The following is a 22,629-nucleotide window of genomic DNA, read 5'->3' as shown; positions in this document are numbered from 1 at the left end:
CGGCGAGGCCGTGAGGCCGCAGGATTTTCTGGGGACGTGCCCCAGATCAAGGATGGAGATCTTGAGGAAGGGTGGAGACACGGTGACAGGAAGCCCCACGTATCAGTCTTTATCTAAAATCATTTTAGCAGTTCAACTAGCTGATATAAAGAGATGTCATTATTAATCCAGAGCATTGCATGAACTAAGATATGAGCAAAATGCCTAATGTCAAAGCATTGTTTGTGTCAAAGACAAAGTAGATCAATGTTTAGAAAGGGGTAGATCTCTATAAACTAAATTTATCCCCAAAATAGTGGCCAGTTTACTGTTCTTAAAGTTTAAAAAATTTTCCCAATACCAATTAGAAATAGGAATAATAAAAATTTATTAATATCTATTATAGAGTAATACTAAACCATGTACAGGAGTTTGAATTTTAGCCTGTTTTATAATAGTTATACACATACTGGAACATTTGAAATTATTGGATTTGCTTACTTCTTTCTGAATAGTGATTTTTGCATAAGCCTCTAATGAGAGAAAGAGAGAGAGAGAGATGGAGGAAGTCCTTAACGTGGATTCATTCTTCACTCATCTGTTTTGTCATCCCTCTGGATTTATTTCTGAAATTTAATGGATTTCATTTATATTTACCCTTCACTTCAGTTTTTGAAATTATGTGTTTGTTGAGCATAGGGTTCTGATGGAAATTTGACCTGAAATTTATCTTCAGAGTCTTGCCCGCTCAACAAGCACCCAAAAGCTAGGTGATGGGTGTTGGTATTCTATTTAAATCCTCCCCAATTTAGAAAATCCAGAGTCAAATCAATTGATCTTGAAACTTTAAAATTAAAAGCTCCAAATGGTAGCTTTTCTTTTTTATTAGAAAATCATTGGATTCTCTCCGGCTTATTGTACACATTCCTTATTCAGATTTTCTCCCATTTCATATACCTCTGCACCCACCAGTGTGACCGTCATGGCGGCAGCCGGGGGTGAATAATTGCCTGTCTTCACGGGAGCTTGTTCTGGAGCTGAAGTCGAGGGCTTGCTTCCTGATATATGCATGCCTCATTTGGATTCTGCCAACAGCCTAGGGGCTGTATTATTCATGCCTCGACAGAGAGCACTCACTAAAAGCCTTGGAACAGAGCCAGGTACCGGCGAGAGATAGTGGAGCATTGCAACGTGCAACTGAGAGGAGCATCTATAATCCAAAAAAAAAAAAAAAAAGGAAAAAGAAGAAGAAACAGGGAGGAAGGCAGAGAGAGAAACAGGGATCCATGTACCTCCCTTTTACCAGTTTTATATTGATAGAAATTTCATTTGCATTAAAATAAAATACCCTAAAATAATTGCATTTTTTTCCTAACTACGCTTGAAAGTTTAACACAATTTTCCACATTTAATTGCAAAGCTGATTTTAATTAGTCAGGCCCTGCATGTGAAAAATGAAGATTCGCTTGGGTGCGTGGAACACACTGCAGCGTTTGCTGGATGCTCTAATTAATGTGTGGCTGATGTACAACCGGGTGCACTGTGGGATGTTTATGAAAAATTCTGTGCACGAAGCCACTCAGCCGGTCTATCTGTGTTTTACTTCATGAACCCACAAGAATAAATAACTCCCCCCTTGTTCTTTATGAGACATCATTGTGCCTGCCATCACCCCATCCGTGAACTTTATGGCATGCCTGTCCTTTTTACTATTTGTCACTGGCATTATAAATCAGAAGTTTGGGGATATATATTTTAACATCAATTTGATGGCTTGTGCAGTTGCACATGGAGCAAACATTTTGAGATCTAGAGACTTCTATGTATGAAGTAGAATCAGAACAAGTGGGTTCCCAGATTCGTCATTCACAGCTGATTATTAACCATATGTGTGCAAACACACAAAATTCAGGCACAGTCTTTTCAGACTGATGTGGCTCTTAACCTTTATTGTCACAATACATCCTTTATTTGGGGAAAAAGAAAAAAAAAAAAAGAAGCTGCCTGCCATTATCCTGAAAAAGCAATTTGCCTGCTGCTGGTCTGCAGGACACCTGCCCAGATGCAAGGTCTCTGGCCCTCGCCTCGTCCATTACATACGCTAGAGCACGGCGTGACTGATTCAGTGTGTTTAAAACTGAAAAGCAAAACATATCACGCATTGCAGGGCATATCTCTGATGCTGACAAACCTAAGTAAGTTTCAAATAATTCCATATTCAAAGAGAAGGCACGTGGGCCTTTTCTGGTCGTGTCAGGAAGCCTAAACCAGGAATCATATGTACGGAGACTCCGTAACATTCACCATCGGTACTGGCCAAGTCTAGATTTGGCAATTATAATCTTGGTCTCATTTCTTGGCTCATGACTAAAATCTATAAACATGTCTTTGCAACATCCGCAGAATATTCATCGGAAATTGGTGTGTACACAGCTATTGTCTTGGGTTTACCCCCCGAAACACCCACAGTTCCGTTCTGACCGCCACCATCTGTGCTGGGATGATGGCAAATACAAGGCAGCCGCTTTCTAGATGGGACGTGCGGAGAGGTGGGTTCCTGAGGTGGTGAAGGAGGAGGTCGGAGGGGCTGAGCCGCGGGGGGACACACAGTGCGCCGCGGGGCAACCACGAGGCCTCAGCTGCAGGTGGCGGCTCTTCCTCCAGGGACAGGAGAGGCCGACGCCGGGCTCCCAGTGCTGCGGGGTGCGTGTTCCCCAAGTTAGGGAGTGAGGGTGGTGGCGGGGGGGGCCTCGGGGTGGGGAAGGCCCCTCGCCAGATTCCAGTGCTCTCAGGAGAGGGTTCCAGGAGGAGCTCCCAGCGCCCAGAGTCGGTATCACAACTGATGATTTTGGAGGAAGCCCCTGGTGGGCAGCACTGTGCCCCACGCTCGAGGGCGTTCACACTGTTGTCGTCTACGCCTGCACTCCCCGGACCCTTGCGAGGACTGATGCCAGAAACACTCGCTTCTCCTGCTTCTCTGCCTCATGTCCTGAAGAGAAAATGGTGCTTTGAATATTAGACCCCAAAATATGATTGCAACCCCAAACTCCAGCAAGACACTCTTCCTGCCTAAATTACTAAGAGATGGGGGAAAGTGCTCGCTTGGCCATAACGTTGCTCGGATTCAATGAGATTGTAGGGCTTTCATCTGAAGAGCTTCTGTGTGACTAAGTTGCCAGCTACAGGTGAAAACCCACCTCCAATGGACTTAAAAGTGCAGAATTAATTGTCTCACCAGGAGCCTGACTCGGGGGCTTCTGCTCCATCATCTGACGCCTCTGCTGCAAAGCTCTCGGCTCCCGTGTGCTTCTGCATCACAGGACAGAAGAGGCAGGAGGAGTCCTTCCTAGAAACTCTCATAAATCAAGGTGGAGCTCTCCGGGAGCTGCCAACACCATCCTCTCGGCTCTCGTGCTCCACGTGGGACCTCGGCCGTCCCCGAGCCATCCCTGACCAGCACACATGACCGTCCTCATGACTGTCCAGCTCATCCCGGAGCCAGAGACTGGGTCAGCTTCCCCTGAGGCAAGGGTTCTCAACGTAGGGCTCTGTGACCTGGAATATCAGTATCACTTTCTAGAAAGGCAAATGCTTGGGCCCCACGCAGACCTGGTGAATTAGACGCTGTGGGGTGGGGCCCAGCACTCTGTTCTTGCTACCTCCCCAGGAGATTCTCACGCTCCCTGAGTTTGAGAACCACTGCCCTCAGGAACAGGTGTGTGTGTGTGTGTGTGTGTGTGTGCAAAAGACAGATAGCTGGTCAGATGGAGTTTGCAGGTAATGGGGAAGCATCTAGCAAGAGCGTGTATGAATCTGAAAGCCAAACCAAACAAGCTCGGGATGATAAGAAACCTTGCTCCAAAGACCATAAGTGCCAGAAGCTACCCTAACACCTCAGTTCTGGTCTCGGCTCCCCGGTGGGGGGAGGCCCGGGAACATCTGGTCACAAAGTACAGACTTGGGCAGACACCGCGGAACAACCTGGCATTCCACCGCACAGACTTCGGCCCCGTCTGTGACCGCGATGTGTTCCCAGCATTTCCCAGGAACCGAAGGAAGTGGGCTGTCCCCCCGCAGCCCCCAGCCATGACCCGGGTAGGGCCGCCACCAGCTTCACTCCCAGCCGTCCTGTGACCGAGGAGGGTGACGTCTAACTACCTGAGGACAGCCATCCTCCATTTTGCTCTGTCCCCTCTGTGGAGTCATGACTGACCATCAAGGACGCACTGAACACCACTGTGGCCTGGTTGGGACGGGGTCAGGGCAGACCAGGCAGCTCCCCCAGGCTCAGCCCTACCCCCGATTGGGATTCCCCCCCCCCCCAGAGCACACAGGTGGGGTCCAGAGGTCCTGGGCTGCTCGGAGCCCCCAGCCGGCCCTGCCCGTGAGTGTGCCCTGGGCCAGGGGGCCGTCTGAGAGTCGCCACCACAGAGAGGCTGGTGGGCGGTTTCTGCCCCGCAGCCTCGGCCTGAGAGGAGCACGGGGTAGGGAAGGGCCCAGGCAGGTGGGCTGGGAGAAAGAGTGGATGAGCCCTAGAGATTGTGTGGAGCCTGGGGAGGTGCTCGTCTTCCTCACTCTGAGGGGCCTGCCTAGACCCCGTGAGTCTCTGAGAGCCTTGCGGGCCTCAGAATGGACCCCCAAGGCAAATGCACCTTCCCTTCCTGCTAAGGGAAGGCACTGCGCTCCGCTTGTATAATTCAACAGATTTTAAAAGACCCACTCACTGTAATTTAGTAGCCACCCCACAGGCCGTGAATATCATCTAATGTTATATTTGACATCGCCAGAGATATGCTTCACGTACAAGTGGATGCATTTCCTAAAACTCCAGGGAGAGAGAGGGGGAAATGAGCATCTTGGAAGAAATTCCATTCGTAAATAATGCATAATGATTCGGGGATGTGCTCCCACAGCTCTGTGAGCCTCTCAGCCAGTCCTACGGCTCATGAACGGAGTATCTGAGCTCCCCTGAGAGCAGGTGGGCAGGACAGGGGGAGGGAGCGGGCTCCAGCGGTGCTGTCTACCCCTCTGGCGAGCCGCTGAGCTGACAGGACAGGGAGGCCGAGGCCACCATCTGGGGAAGGGTCGACCAGATGGCGGTCCTGGGGCAGAGGTCTCAGCCATGCTCTGTGCTCACTCAGTGTGATGGATGCTTCCAGGCCCTGCTAACATGCAGGCCTGGTCCGTCACTGAGACAGCAGCTTCTTGGCACGGGGTCTAGGAGCAGAGACTCCATCCTGGTGGGGACGCATATGGGCACAGGCCCCTCCTGTCTGCTCGTTTCACCCCCTCCTGGTGGGGGCACAGGGATAAGGCAAAGAGAGTGGGTGCAGATGCGGGCGGGTGGGGGGGACGGGGATGGGGCAGGGGGGTGGGTGCAGATGTGGGCGGGTGGGGGTATGGGGATGGGGCAGGGGGTGGTTGCAGATGCAGGAGGGTGGGGGGGACGGGGATGGGGCAGAGGGGGTGGGTGCAGGTGCGGGTGGGGGGCACAGGGAAGGGGCCACAGCATCGGTACAGGCGTGGTTGGCTCTGACGTGACGTGGCTCATGGGTAGGACACGGGGCGACGGTACTGCCAAGGAGGGTCTCAGCCAGCAGACATCAGGGACGCTGCTCTCGCCCCTTCTCCCTTCCGCATGGGAGCCCCTCTGTGGGCCTCGTAATCCCTATGATAGTGACAACAATACCAGTAGGACTATGTGAAGCACTTACAGTTTACAAATCCTGGGCCCTGGGGCCGTGGCACCGGCCACCACAGGCTGGTCCTCCTGGGCCGCTGTCCACGCCCAGGCAGGGTCCTCTCCCCTCCAGCCCCTGCCCCTCCCGCCCGCCGCGCAGAAAGCCCCATCGTTACTGCGAGGGGCTGTGGGGGCTCTGAGCATCGAATGAGGCAAGCATGGTTTTCATCACAGGCACTTCTTAAATTAACCCAGACTAACTTCTAATAAACAAAAAGAAGGGGGTTGTGGTGTAGGCAGAGGAGAGGAGGATTTGGGGTGGGCTTCAGCACCCAGTCGCTCCGGTCCCCGCCGGGGTCCACCCGCGGTGCTGCAGGGACACGGGGACACTGACCACCAATGAGCCGAGACGGGGGGGAAAGCCTGTGCACGGGCAGGAGCTCAGCAATCTTTGAAACGCTCAGAACTTGGAAGATAAAGAGGAGTTTCCTTTTCAAATGCTCTCGACTGACTCTCGACTGACCCTCCCCGGGGGCTTTTATTCACCAGCGAGGCCCAAGGAAATACTGCGGGGGTCACAGGCGACTTAGAGTAGCGGCGGGAAAGCTCGTCTTCTTCACTGACGACTGGAGATGAAGGGAAGAGAAGTGCTCGTGGAAGCGGGGGCGGCCCTCTGTGGATGCTGATGGCCCCGTGTGCCCAGGACGTCCCTAACCACTGCTGCTTGGCTTTTTCTCTGATTTTGATGCATTTTTGTTGCTTTCCCAAGTCAGTCTCAGGGCTTAAATTTGTATGTCTTTTTTTATTTTTACGTAGCATTGTAACATGAGCCTTTTCCTATGTCATTAAAGATTTTTACTTCAGTGCTCGTGCTTCCAACCCTGTCGTCTTGCCATTGATGTAGCTCTACTCTGATGGTTGGACAGGACTTAGTTTTTGGAACTTTTTCGTGTTATAGATAATGTATGATAAGTATCTTTGCCGATAGCTTTTTATGACTTTGATTCTTTCACTGGTGTACCTTGTCATGAGGAGAAGCCTAGCGTTGAAGAACAGGAGAATATGATTTTAAGTTTCTTTCCAGCGGAAGGAATCTGTGTACATTCCCCCCAGCAGAAGAGAAGGATGCCCTAGTCATCCCATTGCAGAGAATAGGGAATATACTTGTTTCTAAAATACTTCCTTATTGGAAAAAGAATTTTATCATTTATAAAAGGATCAGTTTTTTTTTTTTTTAAAGATTGTGATTTTCAACGATGCCTTTTCCATAAAATTCTGGAAGATGTCAAGGTTAGCATTGGAAGCCACGGCTTCCTCTTCCCAGAGAATGCTCTCCTCCGGTGTTTGGGTGAGTTGCCCCCCGGGGCCCGCCCTCCCTCTCGGGGCCCAGGAGGTGGATTTTCCACCGCTGAACAAAAGCAGAGGGGCTGATGCTTCGTGCCAGGCAGAAAAGGGAACACACCTTCTCCTCCCTGTCACGGCCACCTGGCTCACCCCGCCCTGCCACCTGCCCAGCCTTGAATTCCAAGCATGGGGAGCAGGGGAGGAGCCAGGTGGCCAGACCAAAGCCTGAAGCAGAAGCGTGTCTGTGCAGGGACAGAGCACATGAGAAGGTGGGAGGTCACCTTGCCCTCCCTCCACCTCGCCCGTGGGAGTGTCCACGGCCAACCCTGTTGTCAACCTGGGGTTCTTGGCAGAGCCTTTCCTCTGAGTCCTGTGTCTGTCACCCTGGAAACAGCCCCATGCCCCTCTCAGGTCTGTGTCCCCATCAGCCGACAAGGGACCAGGATCTCCAGGCCCCACATCAACGCTGCTGTGTTTGAACTTTAATTGGTGAGGACACCCAGATGTGTTCCTTTTGCCTCGTGATCTGTCATGTCTCTTCATGATTTAACTTGAGGAAGAGAAGGGCATCTTCTTCTTGTCACCAGCTAGAATGCCATGAGACAGCCCCCTAACTTGTCCCAGCTTCATTTGTCTGGGGAAGGGACAGAGCAGGGCATGAGCCTGGTCCCTCACTGCCCCGTGTCTGTCTCCGTGAGTGGTGCTGCCAACCATCTCCCCACGAAACACTCCGAGCTTGGGGCAACCCAGCAGAGAGCGACCCTGTTATGCCATGCATTTTGGACACATTCTGGTCAAACTTAGTCCTTCAAAATCTGAAGAAGCTGATCGTCAGCGTGTGATGCAGATCCTGGGGTGCTCCTGCTTCCTGCCGGCTTTGGGACGCCCTCCATCTCTCACATAGACAGAGCTGCTGATGACGGGAAGACTGATTAATTCCTTCTGGAAACGGAGAGAACTTGAGACCCCACCATGTTTCCCATCCCAGTTGCTGGAGAAAAGCTGTAAGCTGGCGGTGTGCCCGGCACGGTGACTGTCCAGAGAACACGCTGAGGGTGACTTAGCGTGCCCAGGCCTGCCTGCCTCCACGGCCCTGGACCCCAGGCTCCTCAAGAACACGGATCATGCCTTGGTCACCTGCCCTGAGCGTTGAGCGCGATGTGGGCTCTGAAGGCCGTCCCCAGAGGACCCCAGGCTCAGTCTCTGTCCTGATGCCCTGAGAATTATCATCAGGGATAATTCCTTAATGCCGGCTGTTTTTTTATCTTCTATCACTGAAAAACGTATCACAATACAGAATAGATCTAGTTAATTCAGACTTTTAAATTATAAAATTGTAGCTTTTTTTCCCCTGAAGACAAGAAACCCTGTGGAGTATTTTGGGAGCATTTTCATAGATTACTTTTTTCCATTGCCAGAGTTCCAGGTATGAACATCATACAGAAATGTCTTTAGGTTAAAAAGGGCACAAAGCATGGTGACCTTAATCTAAGAAATGGCTTGGACATGGAATTCCAGATTTGACATTTGGAAAATGCAAGTTGGGAGACTTCTTTTTTTTTTTTTGGTCCCAGCTTTGGCTCCAACTACCAGAAGGATCTGGAACAATTCACTCCACCCCCTGTCGATGCGAGACAGGGATGGACACCAGACTTCTGGCTGGGTCCACGTCCTGCGTCACCCCTGCGGGAGGACGCCTCACTTTCGGCAGGTGCCTGTCCGCCGAGCCTCTGACGAGCGGATTCCTCCCTGCGTGTGAAGAACTGCACTTGCATCCGTGCTCCTGCAGCTCCCACCGGTGTGTACGATCCCTTCCCAATGGACATCCTCAGCCCCCCGAAGTGGACGGACCGTCTCCCTCACTGCCTCGCTCTGCGGCCCCTCACAGCGCCGGCTCATGGTGCCCACTCCGTAAACGCCTGCCCGAAGGCCAGGCTACCTGTGAAATAGAAGGGCTCTCAATGGGAAAATGATGGAAAAATAGAACAATCTGTGAACAGTTGGGGTTCGGGTTTGTTCTGCCGAACCCGAGTTTCCCATGGAGGAGGCTTCTGGGTCGCCGCCTCATGTCTGTGGCCTCTGCACCGTGTGTCAGGAGCTGCTGTGCATGGAGGAGCATGTGTTTCTCCCCAGAGCACCGGCAGCTCTCTGCAGAAGCACACAGATGGCCCGATGCCCCAAGTGCCCTGAGGGAGTTACATCGGGGGACGGTGGGACAGAGGAGGAACGAGGCCACATCCCGCTGGGCTGGCCAGTCCTCGCGAGGGGGGGCCTCCCACTGGCCTGCGAGGGGGCCTACGGGGCCCGGGGTGGGGGTACGCAGGACAGGCCTGGCACAGGGGGAGAGCCTCACGCTGTCATCCGTCAGCCAGTCGGCAAAGCCAGCCGTTCAGCCCCTGCGACGAGACCGCCGTGCGCTCAGTGCTGAGCTGGCCATGGTGACGGACGCGTCCCTGGCCACCAGGATGGCCGGTTCTTCCCATGCCTGAGTGCAGACTCGGACTGCAGGAGTCGCCAGGGCCGCAGGCAGGGCCGTGGGAGTGGGTGTCGGCCTGCAAGGGGGCCGGCGGGGCCAGTGGGACCGGTGGGGCCAGGGGGCAAGGAGCCCAGGGAGGACAGAAAAGCAAGCTCCCCGCCGGGACTGCGGAAGCCCCCATGGCAGGGCCTGGGTGCAGGACGACAGCCGGTGAGGGCGAGCCTGCAGAAGTTCCTCCCCGTGCAGACAGGGTCAGGATGGCGAGCAGGGCACGAGCAGACCTCGTGGGCCCCAGCCTGTGTGCGGGGGGCGGGAGGGAGGTGAAGGACCCGGAGGCCCCGTGGTCGGCCGATCGTCGCCAGAGGCCATAGAAGGCCCTCTGTGGCCCAGGGGAGCCGCAGAATCCCAGCCTGAGGCAGGGGCGGGATGAAGGGAGGAGCAGAGCCTGCAGACGTCTGGGAGGACAGTGGGCTACAAGCCAGAGAGCAGGGTCCAGTGTGGCCTCCGGACAGCGGTTCTCAGGTGCGCGGCTCAGGACCAGCTGGGGAACCAGGGCAGGTGCAAGGGCCGGGTGCATGCCTGCCTGTCACCTGGCACTTCTGCTTTCACTTCAAACCGCCTCTGGATGCACCTGCAGCCTGGTGTCCCCCTCCGCGCGCGAGAAGGTTCTCCTGTAACTGGAGACACGGGAGCTCAGGTGCTCGCAGGACTCGCTCAGGCCCCAGGCACAGGAATCGGTGCGCTGGCCACCAGCTCCGTCCTCCCCACTGCGCCCTGTCCTTCTCCTCGTGCCTTTGTTTCCAGCTTGGCGCAGATCTCGTCCTTCCGCTCGGGGCTGGCGCATAGGACCCAGACGCAGCCCAAGAAGATGAGCTATTTATGAGGGTCCTTCCCGAGTGAGCGGAAGCCGAGATGCCACACTCAGCCAGCCCCTCACTGGCCCAGCTGCGGGTTCGAGCTTAGCAAGTCTATCTGTGGTCAGACACGTGAGGTCAGATGCCTCCTTTTGTGGCGGAACCTTCCAATTTCTAACACTGACTAGCTTCTGTGGCACTCGGGCGTTTTCCAGAAGCAAAGTAAGGGAGCGTATCCGGGGGAAGGGGCCCTGCTCCTCCGGAGGCCCCTCTGCTCCCCGACGTGCAGCTCGGCCACTGCCCTCTCGGCTGGCAGAACCTGACCCCGGTCGCCCCGCTGGGTAGGCCCACGGAGCTGCCAGCAGGAGAATTCCCACCAGCCTGCTCAGCACAGCGCACGCTGGCCTGTCTGTTGGCGGCTTACGTTTTCCTGTCACATCGCCACGGAAGGACTAGAAATAGTAAAGCCCCCACGGTTCTCAGCTCTGCGGTGAGAAATCATTTCTATACAGGAGTCCTTTTAGGAGAAACAGGATTACTCTGGGCGGCCAGTCTCCCCCCGAAGGCTGACCTCCCTGGAGGTGGGACGCCGGCCATCCTGGAGTCTGAGACAGCGCACCCAGGGGGCACCCTTCCTCAGTGAGCCCTGGGCCCGGCCTCCACCAGGACCATTCTGCTCCTGAGACCATGCAGTGGGCAGGCAGACTGCCAGGCGGCCAGCCCCCCTTGTCTCTCCAGACCCAGCCTTCAGATGGCAAAGCCCTCGGCCCACGGAGGCCGGGAAGTGGGCAGGAGCAGGGTCGTCTGAGTTTAGGCTTCTCCCAAGGGGCTGCGGCTGGTTCTGGGCCACACCGTGCTGCACGTGGCCCCAGAAAGCCCACGGGCACGTTATTTGGAAGCAGCGGCTCTGAATGGCCTGTAGGATCTGGTCTTTTCGTTTTGGGTTCTGGTTGTTTGTTTTTCTGGCAATGAGACAATATGGCACCATGGACTTTTCTTTCCATCTCTCCAACACTGGGGAATGAACACTCCCCACGCAGACCCACGCTGTGCACACTGGCCCTTCCCCGTTTCTGTTTAGTGTCTGGTAGTCTAAATTTTGGAGACTGTTATTTCAGTAAAACACGTGAGGAACCTCGTGGCAATAGGAACTGTTCAAGGAAACACCACAGGATCCCAGAAGGAAGGGGCCTGAGCCATCGGGCAGGTTGCCGAGCCTCCCAACCCCCTCCCTCAGTAGAAGTCTCCCTGGGAACAAGGACGTCCCTGTTCCATCACCTCAGTGCTTCCAGGGGACCCTGAGACACCTGGTCCGTGGTCCTTCACTCCAGGCCTTTGCAGGCGCCGAGGGTCAGAGTGGTGTTACCGTCTTTGCAGAGGAGAAACCCGAGACCCATATTATGGAGCGACCCCCACAAGGGCCTACAATACGTGAAGAAGCTTCCAGACCAGCCCTCTGGTCCCACCGCAGTGTTCCTTTCCCGAGTAAAACGTCTGGGAACCTTGGCTTTTATATAACTAAGATTTGTCTTTCTACTCTCAGGGAGGAGAGGTAGGCAGTTTGGGGGAGGAAACCTGTAGAAAAACATTCTTGTCTATTTAGGATTTTAAACGTGAAGACGGATTTGAGAGTCACGTGGCGGCATCGTGTACGGTAAGCTGGTGTCGCGTCGGGGTCCGGTGACAGCGCCCGGCTGGGGTCCACGTACACTGACCCTTCCTCTCCAGGCCCCTGCAGGTCTTCCGCAGGATGTGAAAGCACCACCACTGCCTTTCTTACAAAAAGAAAGAAGTTCTACAACGCAGCTGTCACCCTAACGCAACGAACACAGCAGGTCTGGCTGGCTGTGTCGGAAGATGCCTCCAGGAGATGTCCCCTTTCCACGGGCAAAGTGCTGGGGCCCACGAGAAGCCTCAGTACCTTGTTAGCGCTGCGTGGGGGGCCTGTGGGGAGGGCTAGCACCTTTCCACCAAAACGTCTTGTCTCCAACTGCCAGTGAGCCAAGCGCTCATTAACACAAACCGAAGTAGATAAACCACACCGAGGACATGCCGTGTGGCAGGTGTGGCCGGAAGACGGTCCTTCTCCTTGTTGCCCAAAGACCTGAGCAGCTTCCAAGCAATGCGGAGAGAGGTGAGGACCTACCGCTGGGAGGTTAGTGAGAGACAGAGCAGGCTCACACACGTGCACACGCACGGGGACCTCACAGCCAGGCAGGACTTCCAGGGGTATCATGCCTCAATAAAGCAGCGTGCTTGCGCCGTGTGGCACGCCTCCCCTCGACCCAGCCACACCTGCTGCATCCCTTCCGACTGGGAATCCTCAAGGGCCACAGCCGGCATCGCGGCCACACTGGGCACCCTCCTGCCCCCCAAGGACACCGGCCTGCTCACAAAGACAAACGAGCTGGAGAGAGATGGGACAGAGATGCCACATTCAGAGACTCCAGGAGACATCCTGATGGGAGGAGCACGGTGGATGTTCCGAATTTGTGTGCTCAAAGCACCTTTCCCGTGAGCTGTCACTCCACCTCATTTGAAACAAACAGGGCAACCCCCCCTGCTTTTCCCCAGACTCTGGGAGAATCACCTGTTGTACGCGAGGGGAGCCTGCAGCAAGGAAGTCTAGCCTGTCTTGTCACCCGAGCTTAGGAGAAGAGCAGACAGTCCTAGGGAGAGTGGAGACCCACAGCCGTGAGGGTCGGGCTCCGGGACGGTGTGTGCCGGGTGCTGGGTCGAGAGCGGGGCAGCGAGCACGATGAGGAAGTCTGTGGTGGGCTTCCTGGGGACCAGCGTCTCTAACGGATGCTGGAAAGTAAATAGGGAATGAGCATAGCTGGTCCAGCTGAGGTATTACCCAAACACGGGGTGGGAAGCCCCGAAGGCAGACGGATCTGCTTGTACAAAAGTATGCAAGTACAACAGCTTGTAAGTAACCATTGCCGCAGAAAGGAGAATCAGGGCTACGTTATGAGAAAACATTTTTAATCCTCTTTATAATGGCCAGATTTTAAGGCTCATTATTTGTAGCCTGATGCCCATTAAACTGGGGAGCAGCTTTGAAAATCTATGTGGAGTAAGAGCTTATATATTTTGCTTGCAACAGCTTATTAGAAAATGCATATTTAAGAAGCTTTACTATTTCTATCAAAGGCATATTTTGCCTGGAGTGTGCGTGTGTGTGTGTGTGTGTGTATGTGCATAAAATGTTGAATATCTACTAAATATATGAGCTACGGATGTTCAAATGCATCACCTCCATCCCCAAACTAAACGTGTCAACATCTCAATCCTTCAACTATACCGGAATTTTAAATACTACACAATTGAATAATTTCCTACCGACCATATGAAGACAAAGTACCATGTCCTAGAGCTCCTGATGAAGAAGAGTAGGAAATCTTTAGCTTTTTGTTTTACGGATTTTCTTGTATATTTGCCCCCAGCACAAACACTTAAGTCGTTTGCTTCTCGGTTCTTGCTCGTCTGCGTCACTACAGGTCAGGGCGCGTGCTGGGCTAGACTCAGCAGCTGGGACGGCGTTGCCCCGGGGTGAGGTACGTCAGGGTGCTAAGAGTTCTGCAGCGTGGAGCGGCGCCGGGTGGAGCGATCCCTCCCTAAGGATGCAGTCACACTTGCTGCCTCGAAAGCCCTCAGTCTCTTCGTCTGGACCGCATGCAGACCAGGTGGTCTCGACTGCTAGTGTTAAACGTGGCCGAGTGGTCTTCGGAGCAGGAGTGTTGGCGTCCACTTGGAAATGCTCAGAAAGACGAAGTTGTCGACAGCGTAGCCCACGACGGTGTTTGCTTGCGCAGTTCTCTCCCGGGGCTCGCTCCTCTAGCTGATACGGACAGGAGGCGCGAGCCGCCGTGCGTGCAGGCTGGCAGGGTAGGGACGGGCTCGCAGTGCGGTGCTTTCCTGGCTGCTGATCACTTCGACCTTTAGTCTGCCTGACAGAGAGGTTCCTGCTGAGCAGACACAGGTCTGGTCTGATGCTGAGCCGCACACGTCACTTGATCTCTCTGGCCTCAGTTTCTTCATTTTCTAGCTGAGGAGATGGACTCAGTGATTTCCAAGGCTCCTACCTCCTCCGGACCTCACTGCTCTGAGGGAATCGTCATTGTCACACAGGGCACAGGCTCGTAAGGGACTGGCCGCTTTGGGAAACCTTGTTAACCACTTGAGACTTTTAGCTAAAATAGAGTCTCTGTGTTTTTATATAGCAGTTTAATTTTCTAATCTTACTGCCAAGAGGTAGCTTGGTTCCTGGGATAATTTTATCCTAACGTTCTCAACATTCTACCCTCGTAAATGGCAAAGATAGTAAACGTTGTTTTGTGCAGGAAGAGGAGACAGCATGCATTTCATTGAAAGCCAGACGCTGGTGGAATCAAGTCTAAAGACTGGTGGGCCCACACCGAAAGTGTCAATAATATTGATCGATAGAACGGATGTATCGAAGACCCACTGCATCATTTGGCACAGTGGGGATTTAGGATAATTGGCTATAAGGCACAGTCCCTGAGCCAAAGAGAAAACAGTTGAATTGAGATGATACGAGAAACGCCTATCCAGAAGTCAAGCTCACAGTAAGGTAGGGTTTACAAAGTTGGTGCTAAGTATCTAATGGGGCAGAGTTCTTAAAGGTAGAGGATCCTGAATTCGGGGCTGGTCAGGAGTGACTTTATGAGAAGGTGGACCTTGAGATCTATCACCAAGGGTCAGGACTGAGAACGGTCATGGGTGGGCAGGGGATTGTAGGAGAGAGGCAGGGGGACGGGTAGCCACCACGAGGGCTCCAGGCCATGCTGTGGGAACTAAAATCATATAGGGAGGACAGAGCCACATTTTCCAAGTCCTTTAAAAGGCAGTAGACAATGTCCAAGTGCAAGAAAGAGTCGAACACACTTATTACCTCGTGCTGCCTTGAAGAACTCCCTAAAACGACGGCCAAGAGTCTGGTTCTCAAAGGCAAAGGGACACTGAGAAAAACAATGGGGGAGGGGAGACAGCACCGGAATTCTGGAAGCAGCAGGCTGAGAGTCGAGGTCTGTCTGATCCAGCAGACGCCCTGCCCCCCAAAAATAGCGGCATCGTGGGTGCCCCGGGGAGACCTGAACTCTGGAACCCCCTGAAGCTCGAGAGCTGGTGGCACCAGGCACTTCTGACGACGGATCGATAGCAGGGAAACTGGCTTTATGTGTGCATAAAGGCAGCCCCCCAGTCTATGGCTCCAGACCCTGAGCCGGATGGAGCAACCCTCTTTCACCCCAGAGATGTAATACGCTGAACGAAGTGTTCTCTGGACAGAATGAAGCACAGGGTTTGTCACTGGGTCCCTGGAGGTTGAGGACAGACAGGAGGGCTGGGTGGGCATCTGTGCCCGGAATGTCCAGACCCGAGCGTCTCCGCACTAGATTCCGAGCGTGTCGTGTGCTGGGGAGAAACCAGCGCTTTACTGCTGGACGACCAGACGGAGCAGCCTGGTCAGGCTGCACCTGACGCCCACAGTCACCGCGGTCCTGCCCTGTGCACGGGGGGCATCCAGAGATGAGACATGGGGGAAAAGCCTCTAAACAAAATAACAGAAAACCACCTGGAGAAAGCAGAGATTATGTAAAAAGAAGAAAATCCTCCCCCCAAAGTGTAATATTCTCAAAGAAATAGGAAGATAGATACTTAGAAAACAATTAGGACCTCAAAGAAATTTAGAAAAAATGAAAAATAGCAAGAAATAAAACTCAAAGCTTGAAGGTAAAGTCGAAGGAATCTCGCAGTTAGAGGACAAAACTCTGGGGGAGAACAGAGAAGATAAGACCATACAAGAGGCAGCTCCCAAAACAGCATCCAGATTCTAGAAATCAGGAAATGGTGAGGATAAGACAGCACTAGAAGCAAATGCAGAATTTGCCCGAACCGACTGCAGATCAGCCCAGCTCGCCAAGCTCACGGCACAGGAGGCGGACATGTGCCCCAATCAGAGGGACCGGCAAGGAACCACAGAAACCCCCCAGTGTCATACAAAGGACCAAAACTCGTAATAGTACCGGACTTTGTGACCGGTCACCAAGAACTGGACACGAGGGAGGCAGCGGCGCACGTACCCAGCAAGCGCGGTGCTGGTCAGAACTTTTTCCCTGGGCAGGCGGCCATGATGGACAGGGCAGTGAAGGGACACCTTCACACGCAGTCTCCAACATGTCCCCCTCACATGCCCTTCCTCGTGAGCGCCTGGAGGAAGTGCCGCACCCCCACGAGAGGCTGCAGAGGACGGAGAGCTCGGGCCCAGAGAGTGGCGGATCCGGCGCAGGTCCCGTGAGGGGGTGCGGGCGACGGGTTTCCCAGATGGACGGACGCCTAGGGACGGACACTTGGACCAGTGAGGCAGAGGCTCCTTCGGGACGACACGGGGGGAGTCCCCGTGGGCTGAAGTTCACGCAGAGTTGGACACCCCCTGGGGGGTTTGGGACTTGCAGACGAGACGCACAGCCTGAGACGCATCTAGGCACACGTATCACCGTGTCGTCTGCGTCCATGTCGGCCGAACGCTGCTCACAGCCCTCCCCGCGTGTGGGAGGGCGTCGGCCTCTTTCATCTGTGGAGACCTGGCCCATCCTTCCCCCAGGGGCAGCCACGCTGCTCGCGTGTGTCTGTCTGTCTGTCTCCTGCCCCACCCCGGCCGTGGTGCCCTGTCGCCTCCATCGGACAACTGTCGGCTCCTGTGCCGGGAGGTTAGGGGCTGTGTCCGCGCTACTCTGTGACGCACGTTCTTAACCGTGGACGGAGGAGCCGCTCAGCCTCGCTCATTCAGAAGGTTAAGTCTTGCTGACTATGGGATAGACGCTGGAGAACAGACACCTTCTAGTTTGAGTGGATCCTTACAGTAGCCCAGTAAGCTGGGCAGGCTTCACTTGTCTCTAGAATTCAGAAGGGCAGGGCATGGGGACAAGGGAATGTCAAGCACTCTGTTCTGCATTACTCGGCCGTGTGGCCCTCAGCAAGTCGCTGGAAACCTCCGTCCCTTAGAAAGGGAGTGAGAATCGTTTCTATTGCACGGAGTCGTTGTGAGGGTTTGTGGATCAGTATCTGTGAAGACATTCGAAGACAGCAAGAAACTGCTCCGTGAGCCGTGGCGTTCTCGCCGAGCCGGGTTAGAACTCAGGGCTCCAGAATCCTGTCCAAATATTATTTACATTATTCCAAATAATGATTCTAACTGCAGCACAGCGGAAGCTCTTCAAGCAGTACAAGAAAAGTGTCACCCGTGGTCCGTGAGAGAAGGTGACCCAGAGCGCCTGCGGTCCGTGACCCGGTCTGGCCACCTGCCTCGTGGCCCTGCCTCTCTCACTGACGCCCTCAGGAAGAGATGAAACAGGAACACGCCGCCAAATCTGTCTGTCGGTTACTGAGACCTCATCCTCTGCTTATGTTAAAATTAGATAAATGAAAACGTCAAGTGAGAGACCATTAAAAAATAGTATAGCAACCAGCCCGGAGAGCATGTGAGACGCGATATTTTAAATGGAAGTGTTCACTGAGGGCAAAGAGCCAATTTTCTAGAATGACCTGATAGGAAAGACTCAAGATCGCTTAAATCAAGTTAACACCAAAAGGACTGTAAAAGCTGCCACGACTGAGGAACTTTAGGCCTGCGGGCGGCACAGTAATGCTCAGGACACGTGCTAGCTGAGAGAAACCAGCAGCCGGCTCAGTGCCGTTCTTCCCTCTGCAACTTGCAGGGGCTTCGGTCGGCGAGGCTGAAACAGGCGCCCTGCAGTTTCAGCTGTTTGGGAAAAAGTAGAAAGCGCATCTGTTGTAATCTTCAAATGTTGCCTATTTTATAAAGGGCTGGAGTGGAGGAGTGGGGACCGGAGATAAGGAGCCTGTCCATACCCCACAGACGAGGGTTTGGCACCCGGTCGCCGCCACACCACAGAGGTGTGCAGAGGCTCGTCACCGCACCTGCCGACGCGTGCAGGGAGCTCTGCTCAGAGGTATCTCCAGGGCTCACTAAAGGCCTCCCCACTGGTATCGGCCTGGACCTCCAGGGTGGATTGGTCTGACGTTGCTACTTTGACTTGAACACACTCCCTTCAGTGACTGGAGGAGAAGACTGAGCTCCCTTGAAGTCAGAGCTCTGGAATCTTGGGCGACCTCCCAAAGTTCAGCCCTTCCTATGCCATTCTCCTCTTCTTCCTGCAGTATCCACTGTCCTCTCCATCAGGTGCTCATTCTGCAAATACCTGCCGAGCACCCACTGTGGCTCAGACCCGCCCACTGAACTGGTCGTGGTGGTGGAAATCCCCAATATGCTAGCCACCCACCGCCTACGGCTACCGGACCCTTGAAATGTGACTAGCATGACTGAGGAGTTAATTTTTTAAATTTTCTTTAATTTTAATTAAATAGCTACACATGACGAGCTTCTGAACTGTACCGGACTCTCCAGCTCTGAAATGTAACAAGCTGTTAAACACAGGCCGTTTTCTCAGTCTCTTGAAGGAGAACCCATAATCACACCAGAACGGGGTAAGTGCTTTCATTTTTAATAAATGGAGGAAACTATGGTCTGTTCATTCAACAAATACTCCTTGACCACCGGCCATCAGCAGGGCTGCACTGTTCCCCATGGGAAATACACAGCTGGGGGAGGCTGACTGTCCTACTGAGGAGCAGAATTGGGGACTGAAGCAACAACACGAACCCCAGACACTCAGCTGAGCTCGGGTGCTCCTGCATGGGGGAGGTGTGGGGGACGGCCAGCCACACGCCTGCCTCGTCCGTTTACCTGGAGCTTCCCCTTGGTGTCAGCTTCCCAGTTACTCCTAGACTCTACCGTGCATTCCGTGTGTTTTCTGTAAAGTGCAGACATTCCGGGATTGTGGGTTTCTATTGTCTGCCTAGAAAGACTCATGTGCGATGGTACCAGCAAGCCCAGATGAATCTGAGTGGGACACAGGTGTGAAGCACGCTGACCTGTACAGCCCCTGGATTGGCAGCACCAGCCATGGAGAGGAGGCAGCACCCACTCTTCGTGGGTGTGCGGATTCTCTGCTCCCAGCTGGCTAGCCACCTCATCAGCAGACAGGGTACGCACAGAACGTGGGTTCCGGAGGACCCACGCTCCTCAGACTCACGCTGCAGAATTGTCCTCCAAGGCCGCGCTCTGGAATAGTCCGAACCCCTGGGTCTCATAGACCAGGAGGCCTCTGTGGACTCGAGCAGGTTCTCGATCCACCTGCTATCTGACACATGAATAAAATCTCCCTTTTGGGCTTGGATTTTGCTCCCAAATGTAAAGTAGGCACCAGGAGCTGGTGGCCAGTGAGACTGGATCCGATAGGAAAGGGGCAAACGGAATGCGTTTGCAGTTAAGTGTGCGACATGATTTACCGTTAATCTTAAGGGACACAGGGAAAGACTTTGAGCATCAAGCCATGCGAATTAGCAGTAGTTACTGGATGTTTGAGGCCAGCTAACTCCAACAGTACGGAGTTTAATTGAAATGGTTTCCAAAATCATAAATAGAAACAGAGTAGGAGATGATAGAATTTATACTTCACTAGGAACAATAAGGAGATCACTTAGGAATTTTGAATGCTTTGAAACTGTAGCAGTCAAGGGACCGGCAACGCTTTCATTACACAGATAGGCAAACTGAGGCCCGGCCAGTGTCCGGGAGCCCATCCAGGTGTCAACAGAGCCGAGCCAGGAATGCGGGGCTCTGGAAAAGCTGTTCCCTCCATGTCATTACCCTGTCTGACAAATGTGTCATGTGCTGACACCGGAACCCGCTAGGTGAGGCTCGGCTCAGGCGGTGACTGGCAGACACCCACGCTTCTCCCACCGTCTGACTCAGCGATGTTTCTACTCTCCCTCCTTTCCTTCCCCCCCCCCCCCCGCCACGCCCCTGGCTCGCCACTGCAGAGGGCTCGAGAGGACAGGGAGCCGTGGTGGGCACCAGAGATGGGAAAATGAACCAGAGCAGGAGGGGCTGGGCCGTGGTTCCTGTCCTGACCACGGGAACAAGAGGGGCCATCCCGATGGCCAGACGCCCCCTGACCCCCACTTACAACGTCCTGTGGCTCAGACCCCAGGCTTCCAGATGTTATTTTAGCCAGAGAGGCCGCCTTCCAGAATCCCAGCGGCCTGTCTATCCAGAGCAAAGTCCAGTCTGTGAACTTCTAATTGCAGCCTCTGTTTTAAGGATAATCTGCACACTCCTCCCTGGCCGTTTAAGGTCTGAGCCAGTGGGCCCTCTGGAGATCTCAGGCAGCTAAGTGTGTGCGGATGGGAGGGGAGATAAAACAGGAACCCCAGCCGTGGTGCGGGCTTATCCGTCTGAAGGAGTCTCCCAGTGCCAGTTGGGGTGGAGCATTTTGAGGAGCATCGCAGAGTAGCAGAGTTGGCTGGTTGTACATCACTTCCCAGCAATCTAGATGAGTCTGATGGTCAACGGGAGGCCTGGTGTTCTGTTTTGGTGGGCACCTGCTGTGCAGGTAACCTGATGCAGAACAGAGCTCCTGATGGGCAGGGACCAGCAGGCATCATGAGCTGGACGCTGCGGGCCGACTCTGCAAGAGCAAGTGCGCTTACTGCTAAGTCTTCATTTGGACAAACACAGACTGGGCACGTTAGCAGTCTCCTGACCAGGGCCATCTCCCCAGAAGCCTGACTGCTGTGGAGCTCGGGCTTGACTCGCTGTCAGGTGGTCATTCAGCACGAGGGGGTGGACAGCAAGGCAGGGGGAGCCAGTCCTCCAAGGTGCTGCCATGTGTGTCTGAGGCCCCTGACTCAGTCTCCCCGGTGCGTGGAAAGAGTCACACAAAAGAAAGCTCAGAACTCTGTTTATTTCATCTTAGAAATGCTATATAGACCAATATATATTCTCTTCAGGTTTTTTCTGGTTATAGTAAGTATTATTCTTGTTTCGATTATTACGTTTCTAAGAGATGCTAAGTTTCAAAAGGCAGGTGACCAATCATCCTGGGTTTTGGAGGTGGTGGAGTCTCAGCAGTCACCCAGTGGCCCTCACTTTACGGATGAAGAAAGGGACATCCACACTGAAGAAGGGACTGACCACAGTCACACGCTAGGATGGGCATGAAGTCCCTCAACTCTGGGCACCGATGCATGCCAGCGTCCTCCAGGGCATCAGACGAATCATGTCGTCTTTACTAGAATATGAAATGCACCCAAGCAACCAGAAGAAATCATTTTCTAAGACATGAAATCCTTACCATTCCCTTTCATTCCCGGTCTGAATTATCTGGGAAGTGTTGATAGGGGTGACAAACAGCACAATAGTAAGTGTCCAAACTGTGCGGAGGGACAAGCCTGCTGGATTGCTGGCTTCCTGAGCAGGAATGCAAATCGCGATGGTGATCCAAGAGCAGTCGCCATGTTTCACCGGGTCCCGCGTAGGCTCCAGGCACTGCACTAACATTTTTCTTCCATCCCTAAAGCAAGCGTGCAAGATGCTCGGTTACAGCTGGGGACCCTGAAGTACAAAGTCGAGTATCTGTCCACCCCTCACTCTGTGAGACCTGCCACAGCACCTCAAATGCATCATATTCCAAACAGAATGCCTCCTACGTGCGCATCCCTCCCCTCTGCCGTGGGTCTAACTGGCTCCTCTTCTCACTGCTGGGGAGCCCCCAGAGCCCACCAGGGACTTGAGTGTCCGGCGGAGGTTCTGAGGACGCTCAGCCAACACCAGGTCAGCACAGTGACCGCCTCTCCTACCCTCTCCCATGCCCCTCCCAGGGGTGAGACGCGTCTCCAAGTCCCCAGGCTGGTCTGCGGCGTCTAACCTCGGCCCACACCTGCCACCTTCCCGCCAGCCCCGCCGTCACACACGCTAAACCCCCATGTTTGGTTTTTATGTCTGTTTTCTGCACTGATCAGACTCTTTCTTGTGTTCACATCTTTGCAAAGTCTCTGTTTTGCTTGAAATGCATTTAAATAGCTCCATGCATCCCCTTCGAAAGTCCCCCAGCCTCAGCCTTCTGGGGCAAGTCCTAGCTCCCTTGACCCACTGTCCCTCCCTCTTTTTTCAGAATGTAGCGCCCTCGCCATGCCTTTATCACACGCCGTCCGTTCATTCAACAGCCCTTTCCTGCGTGCCCGTGCGTGAGGTATTCGGTGCACGCGTAAACCACACTGCTTGCTTCCAGCACGGTCTCATTCGCACCTGTCTACGTCTGTGTCCTTCCCCTCTGAGTCTGGCAGGGCCCGGGGTCCAGCACCAAGGAGACTCTGAAAATGTGTCCATGTGAGACTGGATAAATATTCCA

The 22,629-nt window shown here is 53.8% G+C and overlaps 1 protein-coding gene across 4 annotated transcripts in view; it reads left to right on the top strand.

Moving 5' to 3' along the window:
* The window catches only part of LOC118007281 (myelin transcription factor 1-like protein), a 138,606-nt gene that overhangs the window by 5,948 nt on the left and 110,029 nt on the right, over positions 1 to 22,629 (top strand). The window lies entirely within an intron of this gene.

Source organism: Mirounga leonina, unplaced genomic scaffold (assembly GCF_011800145.1).
Source record: "Mirounga leonina isolate KUSES-001 unplaced genomic scaffold, KU_Mleo_1.0 Mir_117, whole genome shotgun sequence".
In the NCBI taxonomy this organism is placed as follows: Eukaryota; Metazoa; Chordata; class Mammalia; order Carnivora; family Phocidae; genus Mirounga; species Mirounga leonina.
This window is presented reverse-complemented; position numbering and strand designations above follow the sequence as displayed.